Below are 15432 nucleotides of genomic sequence, written 5' to 3'. Positions count from 1 at the left end.
GCTCAGAGAAGATCCTTGGGGGACGCCGCAGATGACTTCGGAGGCCTCTGACTTGTATGGTGGTAGGCGGACTCTCTGTGTTCTACCGCCGAGGAAGGAGATGATCCATTCTAGCGCCTTGTCCTGGATTCCGACGTTGCTGAGGCGCCGTACTAGGGTGCGGTGGCAGACCGTGTCGAAAGCCGCGGAGAGGTCTAGGAGGATGAGGGCCGCTGTTTCTCCATTGTCCATCAGGGCTCGGATGTCATCGGTGGCGGCGATGAGGGCGGTCTCGGTGCTGTGATTGGCTCGGAAGCCGGACTGAGAGGGGTCGAGGGATCCGTTTGTCTCGAGGAAGGCGGCCATCTGCTTGTTGACGGTCTTCTCGATGACTTTGGCTGGAAACGGGAGAAGCGAGATGGGGCGGTAATTCTTGAGGTCGGTGGGGTCCGCTGTTGGTTTCTTGAGTAGGGCGCTGAGTTCGGCGTGCTTCCAGCTCTCCGGGAAGGTGGCGGTGTTGAAGGATGTGTTGATGATGTCTCGCAGGTGGGGTGCGATGACAGCGTCGGCCTTGTTGAAGACGTGGTGAGGGCAGGGGTCAGTCGGTGATCCGGAGTGGATGGAGTTCATCGTGCGGATGGTGTCTTCGGTACTGATCGGGGTCCAGGCGTGGAGGGTGGTGGTGGGGGGTGGTTGTTCGGTCATGCTGTGCGTTGGTTGGTTGTCGAAGCTGCTGTGTATGTCTGTGTACATGTACAAGTAGACACATACCTCAGTCACAACAACGCACAGACCTTTGAATTTACCAAACTGCACTTGCTATTTCAAGCAGACACCTACATTTCCACAGCGTCCTTTAACTATACATTTCCACACACTCATACGAAGTAGCCTAATCACTAATCTCTCTTGCAACATGTTTTAAACCTTACTTTTGTTGTGTAGCTTCACTGTTCACCAACAACTCTGAATGTGGGGCGTAGCGACATTTAAAACAACAATCCTTCACATATCACTCTTGTAAGTCTTCCCCTGTTCCAGAAAGCATTCATGTGTGTTTCTGTACCTTTTGCTAGTGCCAAGATACATAAAAAGAAACATATAAATACTTGAATACCTGTGTTGCAGACCGGAAGCTCTCTAGATATATGTACAAGAAAGTGTATGTATTCCTGTCTACTCATAAAACAGTGCACATGGGTAGTCAATAGTCTATTTTAGGGGCTCTATAACCCCTACATATGTAAAATATGTATATCTGTGCCACCAAATAACAGTTCAGAACTAAGAAGATTTCTCCACCTGTAGGAGCAGCTACCAGCTTTTTAAGCTAGCATCTTCAGATGCATAACACATGAAGCAATACATGTACAAGTGGAAACATAGACTTATAAGAAGTAGCCTAATCAGTAATCCCTTTACCAACATGTCTTATACATCACTTTTATCTTGCATCTTCACTATTCACCAACTGCTCAGAATGTAGTTTGCAAGAGAGGTGCAGAAAGAAGCAAGAGAAGTGCACAAAGAAGCAACAGAGGTACAGAAAAAAACAACACAAATGCAAAAAGAGGCATGGGTGGTACAGAAAAATTCAAGACAACTGGAGAAAGAGGGAAGAGGGTTGCAGAAAGAGGCTAGAGGAGTATAGAAACAAGGGGGGTGCAGAAAGAGACAAGAGAAGTTCAGAAAGACTCAAGGGAGGTATAGAAAGAGGCAAGAGAGGTATAGAAAGAGGCAAGAGAGGTACAGAAAGAGGAGTTCAGAATGAGGCAAGAGGGATGCAGAAAGAAGCAAAAAAAGTAGAGGAAGAAGTGAGAGAACTGCATAAAGAAGTAAGAGAAGTGCAGAAAGAACCAACAGAGGTGCAGAAAGAGACAAGAGAAGTGCAGAAAAGGAGAAGACAGATGCAGAAAGAGGCAAGTGAGGTCCAAAAGAGGCAAGTAAGCCGCACAAAGAGGCAAGTAAGCCACACAATGAGGCAAGAGAGCTACATAAAGATAAGACGAGAAAGAGCGAAGAGAAGTATAGAAAGAGGTAAGAGCAGTACAGAAAGAAGAGAGGGAAGTGCAGAAAAAGGCAACAGAACTTTAGAAAGAAGCAACAGAGATGCAGAAAAAGACAAGAGCAGTGTAGAAAGAGGCAAGAGAAGTGAAGAAAGAAGCAACAGAGGTACAGAAAGAGGCAAGAGAAGTGCATAAATAGACAAGAGAGGTACAATAAGAGCCAAGACAAGTGCAGAAAGAGGCAAGAGGGGTTCTGTAAGAGGAAAGAGAGGTATAGAAAGAGGTAAAAGGAGTTTAGAAAGAGGCAAGAGGGATGCAGAAAGAAGAGGGTGAGGTGCAAAAAGAGGCAAGTGAGGTACAGAAAGTGGAAAGAGAGGTGCGGAAAGAAGAGACTGAGGTGCAGAAACAGGCAAGACCCATGTAAAAAGAAGCAAGACAAGTGCACAAAAAAAAGCAAGAGAAGTGCAGAATAAAGCACCAAAGGTACAGAAAGAGGCATAGGAGCACCTAAAAGAGGCAAAAGGCGTGCAGTAAGAGGCAACAGAAGTACAGAAAGAACCTACACTGGTGCAGAAAGAAGCAATATAAGTACAGAAAGAGGCAAGAGAGATGGAATAAGAGGCAAGAGATGTGCAGAATGACAAAAGAGGAGGGCAGAAAGAGACAGACAGATGCAGAAAGAAGCAACACAAGTGCACAAAGAAGGAAGAGAAGCTCAAAAAGAACCAACAAAGGTGCAGAAAGAGGCAAGACAGATACAGAAAGAGGCAAGAAAAGTGGAAAAAGAGGGAAGAGAAGTGCAGAAAGTACACAGATGTGTAGAAAGAAGAGAGATGGGTGTAAAAAAAGGCAAGGAAACTTCAAAAAGAAGCAACAGAGGTGCAGAAAGAGGCAAGAGGAATGCAGACACAAGAGAAGTATAGTAAGAGGCAAGAGAGGTACAGAAACAGGAAAGAGGAGTGCAGAATGAGGCAAACGGGATGCAGAAAGAAGCAAGAGAAGTGCAGATAGAAGCAAGAGAAGTGCAGAAAGAAGGTACAGAAGTGCAGAAAGAACCACCAGATGTGCAGAAAGAGGCAAGAGAAGTGGAGAAAAAGAGAACACAGATGCAGAAAGAGGCGAGTGAGGTAAAAAAGAAGCAAGTGAGCTACACAAAGAGGAAAGAGAAGTGCAGAAAGAGGTAAGACAGGTATAGAAAGAGACAAGAGGGGTGCAGAAAAAAGCAAAACAAGTGTATAAAGAAGCAACTGACGTTCAAAAACAAGCAAAACAAGTGCAGAACGAGGAAGAAATATGCACAAAGAGGCAAAAGAGATGCAGAAAGAAGCAAGAGAGTTGCAGAAAGAGGCAACAGAACTACAAAAAGTAGGAACAAGGGAGAAGAAAGAGGCAAGAAGTGTGCAGAAAGAAACAAAAGAGATGCACAGAAAGGCAAGAGATGTGCTGAAAAGGGTACAGAAAAAGGCAAGAGAGGTTCCGAAAGAAACAACAAATGTGCAAAAAGAGAGGTGCAGAAGTCGGCAAGAGGTGTGCAGAAAAAGAGAAGACAGAGGCAGAAAGAGGCAAGTGAGGTCAAAAATAGGCAAGTAAGTTGCACAAAGAGTCAAGAGAGGTACAGAAAGAGGCAAGAGAAGTGGAGAAAGAGGGAAGAGAAGTGTAGAATGAGATAAAAGAGGTACAGAAAGAAGAGAGGGAAGTGCAGAAAAAGGCAAAAGAACTTTAGAAAGAAGCAACAGAGCTACACAAAAAGACAAGAGAATTGTAGAAAAGGGCAAGAGAAGTGCAGAAAGAAGCAACAGAGGTACAGAAAGAGGCAAGAGAAGTGCATAAAAAGACAAGAGAGGTACAGATAGAGCCAAACCAAGTGCAGAAAGAGGCAAGAGTGGTGCTGAACAAGGCAGGAGAGGTATAGGAAAAGGGAAAAAGAGTGCAGAAAGAAGCAAGAGGGGTGCAGAAAGAAGAGAGTGAGGTGCAGAAAGAGGAAAGTGATGTACAGAAAGAGGCAAGAGAGGTACAGAAAGAAGAGACTGAGGTGCAGAAACAGGCAAGCCACGTGCAGAAAGAAGCAAGACAAGTGCACAAAAAAGCAGGAGAAGTACAGAAAAAAGTACCAGCGGTGCAGAAAGAGGCAAAGGAGCTCCCAAAAGAAGCAAGAGGGGTGCAGAAAGAGTCAAAAGAAGTACAGAAAGAACCTACACTGGTGCAGAAAGAAGCAAGATAAGTACAGAAAGAGGCAAGAGAGATGGGGAAAGAGGCAAGAGAAGTGTAGAAAGAAGCAGCACAAGTGCACTAAGAAGGAAGAGAAGTTCAAAAAGAACCAACAAAGGTGCAGAAAGTGGCAAGAGAGATACAGTGTCGTACTTTAATATTCGGGACCGCGTAGGGGACAGGGCCCTACCCCTGTCTATCTTGGTATTAGCAAACCGCAAATGGTAAATGCGGCATGTACGAGTGCTTTATATATCGTTTTAGCTATGAATGCACTGTGTACACGTTATTCTGCTTCACTACGCGGGTTCCATTTTGGAAGCAGTGGCCATTTTGTCATTGCCCTCACATAGGCTATAATGGAGTAAATACGGGCCTCACAGTACATGGGCTTTCCCTCTGACTTCTCTGTGACCTGGGCAGCTGGCTCTGCTGCCCCAGGTCAAACCGGTCTCACGAGCTCCCCTTCCTCCGTCCACCTGTGATTAGCATCAGGGCTTGACCCGTCATAAAACCCTTTCATTCTATACAATCCCCCGGCTAATCTCTTCCACACCTGCTTGTTCCTGCTTTATGACTTGTTTCCCAAAACAGGAGATGCTCATGTTTATTGGGGGGTCTGTTTACATCTGATGTGGGATCTGAACCTTACTGTGTAAATCATTGTGGGCTGGCCGAACTGGAATGTGGGATGGTCATCATGACTCTGCCTTTTCTTTGTAATGTACACTCATATATGGCCGTATCATAAAACCTAGGAATGTATGCTTGAGGCCAGAAAAGGCCTATTTAAAGTGAAGTCCGTTTCCATGATTTTCAGCAGTCTCCTGAGAACATACACGCTGTTGTACTTCTAGGATACCTGTCATTGGTCTGCAGCCAATAAACAAATCTTTGACTTCACCCAGAAGACTCTGTGTTTCTGTAGGTCTGGAACAGGGTGAACCCAGAAGTCATAGGGTGTGTGCCCCTGCACCGCTGGGTCTAAAATACCCAGTACTTCAGTTTGGCGCCCAACTCGGAACGATTTCAGCGGTACCAGTCCAAGCCAGAGGTTCGTGAGGAGCTTCGTGTGGAAATTCCGGAGGAAGGCCGCCACTTCATCGACCCCTGCATGTCGACGTGGTCCGAAAGTCTTTTCTGCGAGGTTCTCCGCGTCCCGACGGCTACGAAGGACTGCTGCCCTGATTAATCGACCTGTTTTGGACCCTTGACGAATTTGAGAGAGCGAAACAATCGAGAGAGTCTTCTGGTGACGCCATCGATCAGCAATATTCAGTTAAGTATAAGTGGAGCGTCTCCCATTTGTTTTTGGTATCCTTCGGGATCGTTTGATTTGGTAATTTGGTACTTTGGAGTTTGCAAACGCCAAAACCAGAAAAGTCGTGTATTCACGAGAATATCGTAATCGATAATCCTTTGACGTTTGGATCTAGACTAGTGAGCAAAGATGCCTGGTTCTGGACTATTTGGTAGATTATTCTGTTTGGGTTGTGGAAAAGATTTCCAGCTAGAGGAATCATGTCCGGTTCCTCCGGTTGGAACTCCAACTTATGAGCTCTATGTAAAACATGGCGTAGGCCCCATTACATATAACGAAGTGTGGATCCACTACACCAGGAAAGATGGTGTTTTAAAATGGCCCCAAAATGGTAGTTTTGATACCGATATTTTAGATAATTTGGAAATTAAATTGTTTAAGAAGAAAGCCCGGCCGGCGATGTTTGACTCTTTCTGCTTATGGCGAAAGGAAGCCAAACAAAAGGAAATTAAGCTAGCGAAAAAGAATAAGAGAGAGAAAGGTATGACAGTGACGCAAGCAGCTGTACAATTTAAAGACAATGAAGAAGAGCAAATGAGTGAGCAATTGCATAGGCAGCGCAAGTTAGGGATTGACAAATGTTACCCAGCTTTACCATATTCTAAGCAGAATGAGTTAGAAGAAAAGGAGAAAGATCCCCTGATGTCACATTTGTTGAGTTCGCCACCCCCGTATGCTCAAAATGCCACGGCGCCTCCCCAGCTTGTAAATATGCCACTTCCAGTGAATATACTGCAAGCCTTGCCGCAACCGCCAGCTGCTTTGCAGCCGGTTCCTATCCATGTAGCGCAGCCCTCTCAAGGACCGCCAGTTGTGATTTCAACTGCCCCCGCACTTCCTGCGACTTTGCCTAATACGGCAGCTGCCTCCCCTGACACTCTTCCTTCCACCACTCCAGTACCTGTCTCTACATCCTCTTTTCTTCCCTCTGTTTTTCCCCCTGTTCTCGCCTCAGCTTCTCCTTCAGCGCGACAGCGCTTAGCTAATGTGGTTACTACATTAATGTCTCCTCTCTTTGAGTCATCTGGTGCGACTCCTGGTTTACAGCGTAAGCAATTGCGTAGCCAATTACCTAACCCTGACGAGAAAAAGGTAATAGATAACATGGCGCGTAGATGGATCGTTTTCCCTTCACTGTATAATGTGGAATCAGTTGTCAACGTTTTCCATCAGTGGGATGCCCCAAAACAGAGATATGTGTTCGAGAAAATGTGCGAAATTCTCTGTGAAGAATTGGAGGATAGTGGTAAAAATCCGAACCCGCAGGAGTTGTGTAGAGTGAGGTTCGATTTTGGAACTGGTATAATTGTGGACCGCGAAGTAGATAAAGCAGTTGCGGTTGTATTGTCCTTTAGGAATGATGATTGCCAACAGTCATTGTTTGAACAAGATGTCCTTGTGGGGAAAAAGGCAAAAGCGCGACAATACCCTATGAGAGAAGTTCCCCCGGTATGGAAGGAAGCGGTTGCAGCTGCCGGTGGTAACCCCGCTGTGGCAGCGCATTTCCAGCGTGTTTGGGTGCATGTTCCATGGAAGCGCTCTGAGGTGTTAGCGCTTAAGCAGTCCTTGCCTGATCCCCGTAAAAACCCAGCAGGTTATTTTAAAGAGTTGTCACAGACGGCAGGGTCATGCATTATGAATCTGGCCGACATAGACATGTTGTTTGGTAATGTTGTTCCACAGCCTCTATGGGGGTCAATTCGTAATGTAGATCACAATGCAGAACTAGGGGATACATGGGCTAACATTGTTGCTGCTGATGCTAGACAAACTGGTGGTGCGAAACCAGAACCTTTAGTAGCTGAACTGCCTGGTAGAATCATCACGTATATGAAGACAATAATGCCCGCGATGCGCGTAAATTGGGACAAGTTATCTGCATGCAAGCAGAAGAAAGATGAGACAGTATCAGACTTCTTTACTAGGTTTGAAGAAACGTTTATTGACCACAGTGGGCAGGATATGAGTACTGAGGGTGGCCAACGGCTGTTTGTGGATAAGTTTGTGCAGAATTTACTTCCTGACCTGTGTAAAAAGTTAAAGGATTCAGAAAGTTCTTGGGCTGTTTCTTCTTCAGCGCAAATACTGGCTACTGCACAGTATTATGAAAATAGAGATAAAGACGAGAAAGATAGAACAGAAAAGAAAACGAAGGAACTGAAGACAAAGGTCCTTTTACAGCAGGCCTATCCGCCACGTGGAGGTCAGAATAATTATAGGCAACCCCAAGGTGTCTATCACCAACCCCAACAGTTTCAGAACAACCAGCAAATGAATGGGTATTACCAACCACGTGTCTTTGTAGGTCCCAACCAATGTTCATACTGCAAAGAGGAAGGTCATTTTAAATACAGTTGCCCTAAATTGATGCAGCGGAACGGTAATATGTATGGCGCCAGAGGAAGGGGTGGTCAGCAAGCTCCTAGAGGCAGAGGGCGTGGAAGTGTTCCCCAGAACGCGCGTCCTCTGCCGCCTCAAAGTACCATCAATAGCTTTGATCAGCAAGCTAACGCGATTAGTAATACGGCCCAGTATTACAATAATGATTATTATGCAGAGGACGGTGATGCAGAAAGTAATGAATACTAGGACAGCCATAGACAGAGAGAGGGAGTTGTTTCAGTGCCAGTGGATCAGAGTGGACCGTATGTTGAGGTGACTACAGCAAATGTAACGGAGCCTTTTCTGCTAGACACTGGTGCTGCAAAGAGTTCAATCATGCATTCAAAACTCCCTGGCGCACCTTTGTCTGGCGATATAAATGTTTCGGTAGGTTTTTCTGGCGCCCCAGTTAGGAACCCGATTTCTAGTCCCATGTCACTTTCTGTTGGACCTTGCGAGCTGAAAGCACCCCTGATTCTGACGACAGGTTGTGGTGAGAATTTGCTGGGATTAGATTTGTTGAAAAGATTGCACGCTACACTGTATTGTTCTCCTTCAGGAGTACAACTCACATTAGGTAGGAAAGTGATTTCCCCTATGTACTTGTCTAAAAATACAATGCCACCTGAATTGTCATCCCTTCCGGATGCCCTTTGGGCTACTGGTCCCAATGATGTGGGCCTCTTGGAGGTACCGCCATATGTGGTGACTTTAAAGGCTAATGTCAGACTGCCACGTATTCCCCAATACAAGATCTCTAATGAAGGGCAGAAAGCATTGTTAGACATTGTCAGCGACTTGATTAATAAGGGTGTGATTGAAGAGACAAGAGGCAACGTTTGCAATAGTCCGATTTTACCTGTCTTAAAACGAACGGATCCTTCACAGCCACCTGTTTACAGATTTGTGATCGATCTTAGAGAGGTTAATAAGATTGTTGTGCCACAGTTTCCGGTTGTCCCCGATATAACCGCCTTGTTAACGATGATTCCAGCCTCTGCTGCATGGTTTTCAGTGATTGATTTAAAGAATGCTTTCTTTAGTATCCTAATTGCAGAAGAGAGCAGGGATATTTTTGGTTTTAGTCTGGGAGGCCGAAGCTTCCGCTTCAAACGCGCTCCCCAGGGCTACTGTGAGAGTCCATCAATATATAGTCAAGCTTTGAAAGCGCAGCTTGATGCACTTGTTTTACCTAGTGGCGCTATCCTGATTCAGTACGTGGACGATTTACTGATTGCCGCGGATACTGAGAAGATCTGTAAAGAAGCCACATTGTCACTGTTGCGCCATTTATCCGCTTTCCATCACAAAGTGTCTCTCTCTAAGCTGCAATATTGTCGACAAGAAGTGACCTACTTAGGTCATCTCTTATCGAAGGAGGGAAGGAAACTGACCCCAGAAAGAATTCAAGCCATTGCACAGTTGAGTGTGCCGAAAACACAGAGAGAAGTGCGTGCTTTCTTGGGCATCACTTCATACTGTAGGCATTGGATCCCTAGTTTTTCTTTATTGGCAAAACCTTTAGTAGCCTTAACATGCAAAGACACACCGAATCCTATCCCATGGTCTGAAGAGTGCCAGAGAAGTTTTGTGGAATTGCGTAATGCATTGTGTTCAGCACCTGTGTTGGGTACCCCTGACTACAGTAAGCCTTTTACATTGTATGTTCACGAGAAAGATGGATGTGCGTTGTCAGTGTTAACACAGCCTTTTGGCGACAGACCGCGCCCATGCGCGTATTTTTCATCAACCTTGGACCCTGTAGCAAGGGCATTGCCAAGCTGTCTGAGAGCGACAGCTGCTGCAGCGATGTCTATCCGACAATCTGCTGGTTTGGTAATGGACAATACATTGATTGTTATGGTTCCACACGCTGTAGACACATTATTAAATAGGACCAAGACACAACACTTGACTAGTGCGAGGTTATCAGGTTATGAACTTACACTGTTAGCAAATCACATACACATAAAGAGATGCAATACGCTGAATCCAGCTACGTTGTTGCCAGTCCCAGCAGACTCAGATGAGATTGAGCAACATGACTGTCTGTTCAGAACAGAAGAAGAGACGAAAGGGAGAGTAGATCTAAAAGATACTCCCCTGACTGAGTGTGATGGCACTTTATGGGTAGATGGGTCATGTTTCAAGCTCCCTAATGGTGACACGACTGCTGCATATGCTATCACGACTTTGCACACGGTCGTGGAAACTGCACGAGTGCCACATATTTCGGCCCAAGCAGCGGAATTAATCGCCCTCACGAGAGCATGTGTGTTGTCTGAAGGAATGAGAGTAAACATATACACAGATAGCCAGTACGCCTTTGGCGTGGCTCATAATTTTGGGCGACTGTGGAAGGAGCGTGGGTTCCTGACGTCGCATGGAGCTAAAATTCAGAATGGCAAGTTGGTGAATGATCTCCTTGAGTCACTGACCCTACCGTTGCAAGTTGCGATCATGAAATGCAGTGCGCACAGGAAAGTCACAGATGATGTTGGACGTGGGAATGCGTTTGCTGATGAGACCGCGAAAGAAACAGCACAGAATGTGAAGACTAGAATGTATGTTGCAGGCCCGCAAGATGGGTTAATGATGTGGGAATGTGTGAGAACACAATAGAGAGCGTGAAGTCGCTTCAAGCTGAAGCCACAGAGGAAGAGTTAAGCAAGTGGAGAGAAAGTATGGGTAAGTTGGATGAGAATGGTTGTTGGGTTGATCTGACAGAACATAGGCGATGGTTGTTGCCTGATGCATATGTGCTTCCAGTGGTTACTATGGCACATGGAATGGCACATATCAGTACGAAAGGTATATGCAAGTTGTTGGCTCCAGTATGGCAGAATGCTGGGATTCCCAAGTGTGCAGAGAATGTGGTCAAGAATTGCATAGTATGTTTGAAGTACAACCCTGGTAGGGGAACCCCAACTCCAGCTGGTCATTTTGCACCCCCATCATGTCCATTTGAAGTTTTGCAGCTGGACTTTATTCACATGGAAAGATGCAACAACCTGAAATATGTACTGGTGGTTGTTTGTGCTTTCTCAAAATGGATAGAGGCTTATCCTCTGAAAGATAACACTGCCCTATCCACAGCCAAAGCCCTTGTGAAGGAGTTTTTCCCTAGGTTTGGGATGCCAAGAATGGTGTGGTGTGATAACGGAAGTGAGTTTGTGGGTAAAGTGATGAAGAACGTATGTGAAGGGCTAGGGATAAAACAGAAGTTCCACGCTGCAAATCACCCCCAATCAGCTGGATTAGTAGAACGCTACAATGGAGCCTTAAAGCTCAAGCTGGCCAAAATCCAGGCGAGCACCGGTCTTAAATGGCCTGACGCTCTGCCTTTAGCACTCCTGTCCACCAGAATGACCATACACTCACGAGTGGGGCTTAGCCCTTACGAGGTTGTCTTTGGCCGTCCGGCCAATGTATGGGGTGTACCGAGGCCCATGAAGTTCAGTGAGATAGAGCATCCAGTACTGCTCGATTACCTGTATGATTTGACTGTTAAACTGCGTGTTTTGCACCAACAGGTACATGATACTCTTCCCCAAGCTTCTGAACCTCCTGGACACCCTATCAACCCTGGTACGTGGGTGCTAGTCCGAAATTTCCAGCGCAAGAGCAACGACGAGCCTCGCTGGATCGGCCCTCATCTTGTTCTTCTTTCGACAAGATCAGCAGTGCGAGTGAAAGGAAAGAAACACTGGATCCATGGTACCCACTGTAAAGTAGTCCCCTTGCCTCTCCCATATGACCAGTGGGTCAAGGAGGGTATCGCCGACTCTGAGACAGACACTGTACCTCGTTTTGTACCATTCAGTGACGCACGCATAAGAGGCACAGTTTCAGACCAAGAGAGTGACAATATTCTGCAGGAAGCTGTGCCACCATCAAATCGACTGGACACCACTGAGCCTGAACTTTTGTTTCAAGACCAAACAGCACCTGGCTGCCTCCGCTATAATTTGAGACCTAGGCCCATGGACAAATAAAGATTTCCTTACTATTTCCTTTTTGACATTTTTTGCTCTCCCATCTGAAGGACTTCCTTGATTTTTGTTTTTCGAACCACCATCCGGGTTCTGCCGCAGGGTCGCGGTGCCAAGACTTTGGGGTACAGGCCGAAGACGCTAGGTCAACGGTTCTGGTTGGTCTAGGGCGTTTCCCTGGACTGACAGGCGTACTCCTTAGCAGAAGACACTCATCCACCGCGAGCGGCCCGAGTAGAGGATGGAGTTTTATAAGATGGAGAGACCGATTGAGGAAATGAACTTTAACGCAAGGATGTGTAGAATTGTAAAAAGTAAATGTTTTGTCTTTTTGTGCCTTTTTACACTATGTAGTATCATAATGTTTATTGTAGGATTTGTGTTTTTCTCCGCTCAAAAGCCCATTGAACCCACTGAACAGCCTATACCTCTTTCTACTGCCTCCTCTCACTCTTTTCACCCTTTGCCTGAGCACGAACAGACCAGACGATCAGAGTTCGTAAATAACTCATTTATCCAGCTCTTGCACCAGCACCAACTGGTAATGAATACGACCAATTGCTGGGTGTGTGGGTTAATGCCACATACCATTAACAAGGGTATTCCCTACCTGGTGCTGCCGTATAGTTACAATGGATCGTCATGGGCATTCCAAACCATGTTTCTCTATGCTCTAGATACATACTCCCCTCGCCAACCGCGTTCCATCAGACCTATCACCAATAATAAGGCTTTGATGAAAGGAGTTGCCGATATGAGTAGGGATATCGATGCCTACTCATCCATTCCCAAAGAAGAGTTGAGACCTTATGTAGGATGGAACGCGACGGGGTATAGTATTAGTCTGGGTGAAAGACAGCGAAAAATCTCATCTCCAATCTGGGTCGTACCCCACATGGGTCGGTTCTGCTTACAGGGTAATGGTCAGAATCCTAGAGCTCAACTGGGAAGAAGTGACTGTACTGAAACGTACACCTTCCCATCACAGTTTTCCCCTGCGTTTTTGGCTGCCAAGGGCACATATTTCATCTGTCATGACCGAGCATATACATGGCTGCCCCCTGATTTCTCGGGCACATGTTATATTGCGAACTTGCTACCGCCGACATTTACTGCTGCCTCTGACTATCACAAGACCAGAGTTGTGAGAGGTGTGATTAGTAAGGAGGATACTGCCGGTCAGGAAGCAGGAGACTTCTTCTTGGGTTTCCTGCCGTTTTGGGGACCTATGGTCAATAGTAGGAACCTGAGACAACTGACACGTGTGGTTGAATCCACTGTCAATGTAACGGCTGGTGCCCTTAGTAATCTGACAGCTGAGCTCCAAGCGGATCGCCTTATGACTTTGCAGAACCGCATGGTTCTAGACGTTATTCTTGCAGACCGCGGTGGGGTATGCAAGGTCATCCAATCCAGTTGCTGCATTTTCATACCAGATAATGCTCCAACAGTGTATCAAGCCATCTCCAAACTCCATAAAATATCTGAATCCATACACGTGGATAAGGGAGATTGGTCACTGGTGGGGTGGTTCTGGGAATTGATATCTGCCTGGGGTTGGAAAGTTCTGATGGTCATTGGAATGATCTTAGCCATTCTTTTCCTGTTCTGTCTGTGCATACAGTGTGCTCCTGCGATATGTGGCCTCTGTGCTACCTTATGTGTAAGGAAACCCATATCGAGGGACGAACTAAGTAATAGGATGATGCTACAGCAACATCTCCATGACTTTGTGAACATTGACCTGGACTCGGATTAAGATGAGTATAGTGATTGCCTATGTAAGGGCAAAAGGAGGGTCTGTCGTACTTTAATATTCGGGACCGCGTAGGGGACAGGGCCCTACCCCTGTCTATCTTGGTATTAGCAAACCGCAAATGGTAAATGCGGCATGTACGAGTGCTTTATATATCGTTTTAGCTATGAATGCACTGTGTACACGTTATTCTGCTTCACTACGCGGGTTCCATTTTGAAAGCAGTGGCCATTTTGTCATTGCCTTCACATAGGCTATAATGGAGTAAATACGGGCCTCACAGTACATGGGCTTTCCCTCTGACTTCTCTGTGACCTGGGCAGCTGGCTCTGCTGCCCCAGGTCAAACCGGTCTCACGAGCTCCCCTTCCTCCGTCCACCTGTGATTAGCATCAGGGCTTGACCCGTCATAAAACCCTTTCATTCTATACAATCCCCCGGCTAATCTCTTCCACACCTGCTTGTTCCTGCTTTATGACTTGTTTCCCAAAACAGGAGATGCTCATGTTTATTGGGGGGTCTGTTTACATCTGATGTGGGATCTGAACCTTACTGTGTAAATCATTGTGGGCTGGCCGAACTGGAATGTGGGATGGTCATCATGACTCTGCCTTTTCTTTGTAATGTACACTCATATATGGCCGTATCATAAAACCTAGGAATGTATGCTTGAGGCCAGAAAAGGCCTATTTAAAGTGAAGTCCGTTTCCATGATTTTCAGCAGTCTCCTGAGAACATACACGCTGTTGTACTTCTAGGATACCTGTCATTGGTCTGCAGCCAATAAACAAATCTTTGACTTCACCCAGAAGACTCTGTGTTTCTGTAGGTCTGGAACAGGGTGAACCCAGAAGTCATAGGGTGTGTGCCCCTGCACCGCTGGGTCTAAAATACCCAGTACTTCAACAGAAAGAGGCAAGAAAAGTGCAAAAAGAGCCAAACAGGATGCAGAAAGAATCAAGAGAAGCACAGAAAGAGGCAAGAGAGACACACAAGTGAACTAAGAAGGAAGAGAAGTTCAAAAAGAATCAACTAAGGTGCAGAAAGAGGCAAGAGAGATACAGAAAGAGGCTAGAGAAGCAGAAAAAGATGTGAGAGAATTGCAGAAAGAAGTAACAGACGTGCAGAAAGAAGAGAGAGAGGTGTAGAAAAAGGCAATAAAACTTCAAAAAGTAGCAACAGAGGTGCAGAAAGAGGCTAGAGAAGTGCGGAGAAATGCAAGAGAAGTGTAGAAAGAGGCAAGAGAGGTACAGAAACAAGAAAGAGGAGTGCAAAAAGAGGCAAATGGGATGCAGAAAGAAGCAAGAGAAGTGCAGAAAGAAGCAAGTGAAGCGCAGAAAGAACCAACAGAGGTACAGAAAGAGGCAAGAGAAGTGCAGAAAAAAGAACACATATGCAGAAAGAGGCATGTAAGGTAAAAAAGAGGCAAGTGAGATGCACAAAGAGGAAAGAGAGGTACAGAAAGAGGCAGGAGAAGTAGAGAAAGAGGGAAGAGAAGTGCAGAAAGAGGTAAGAAAGGTGCAGAAAGAATAGAGTGAAGTGCAGATAAAGCCAACGGAACTTTAAAATAAAGCTGCAGAGCTGCAGAAGGAGGCAAGAGAAGTTCTGAAAGATGCAAGAGAGGTATAGAAAGAGGCATAAGAGGTACAGAAGGAGGAAACAGGAGTACAGAAAGAAGCAAGAGGGATGCAGAAGGAAGCAAGAGAAGTAGACAAAGAGCCAAGACAAGTGCAGAAAGAAGGTACAGAATTGCACAAAGAGCCAACAGAGGTGCATAAATAGACAAGAG

This window comes from Triturus cristatus, chromosome 5_2 (genome assembly GCF_964204655.1).
Source record: "Triturus cristatus chromosome 5_2, aTriCri1.1, whole genome shotgun sequence".
NCBI lineage: Eukaryota > Metazoa > Chordata > Amphibia > Caudata > Salamandridae > Triturus > Triturus cristatus.
Note: the sequence above shows the minus strand (reverse complement) of the source record.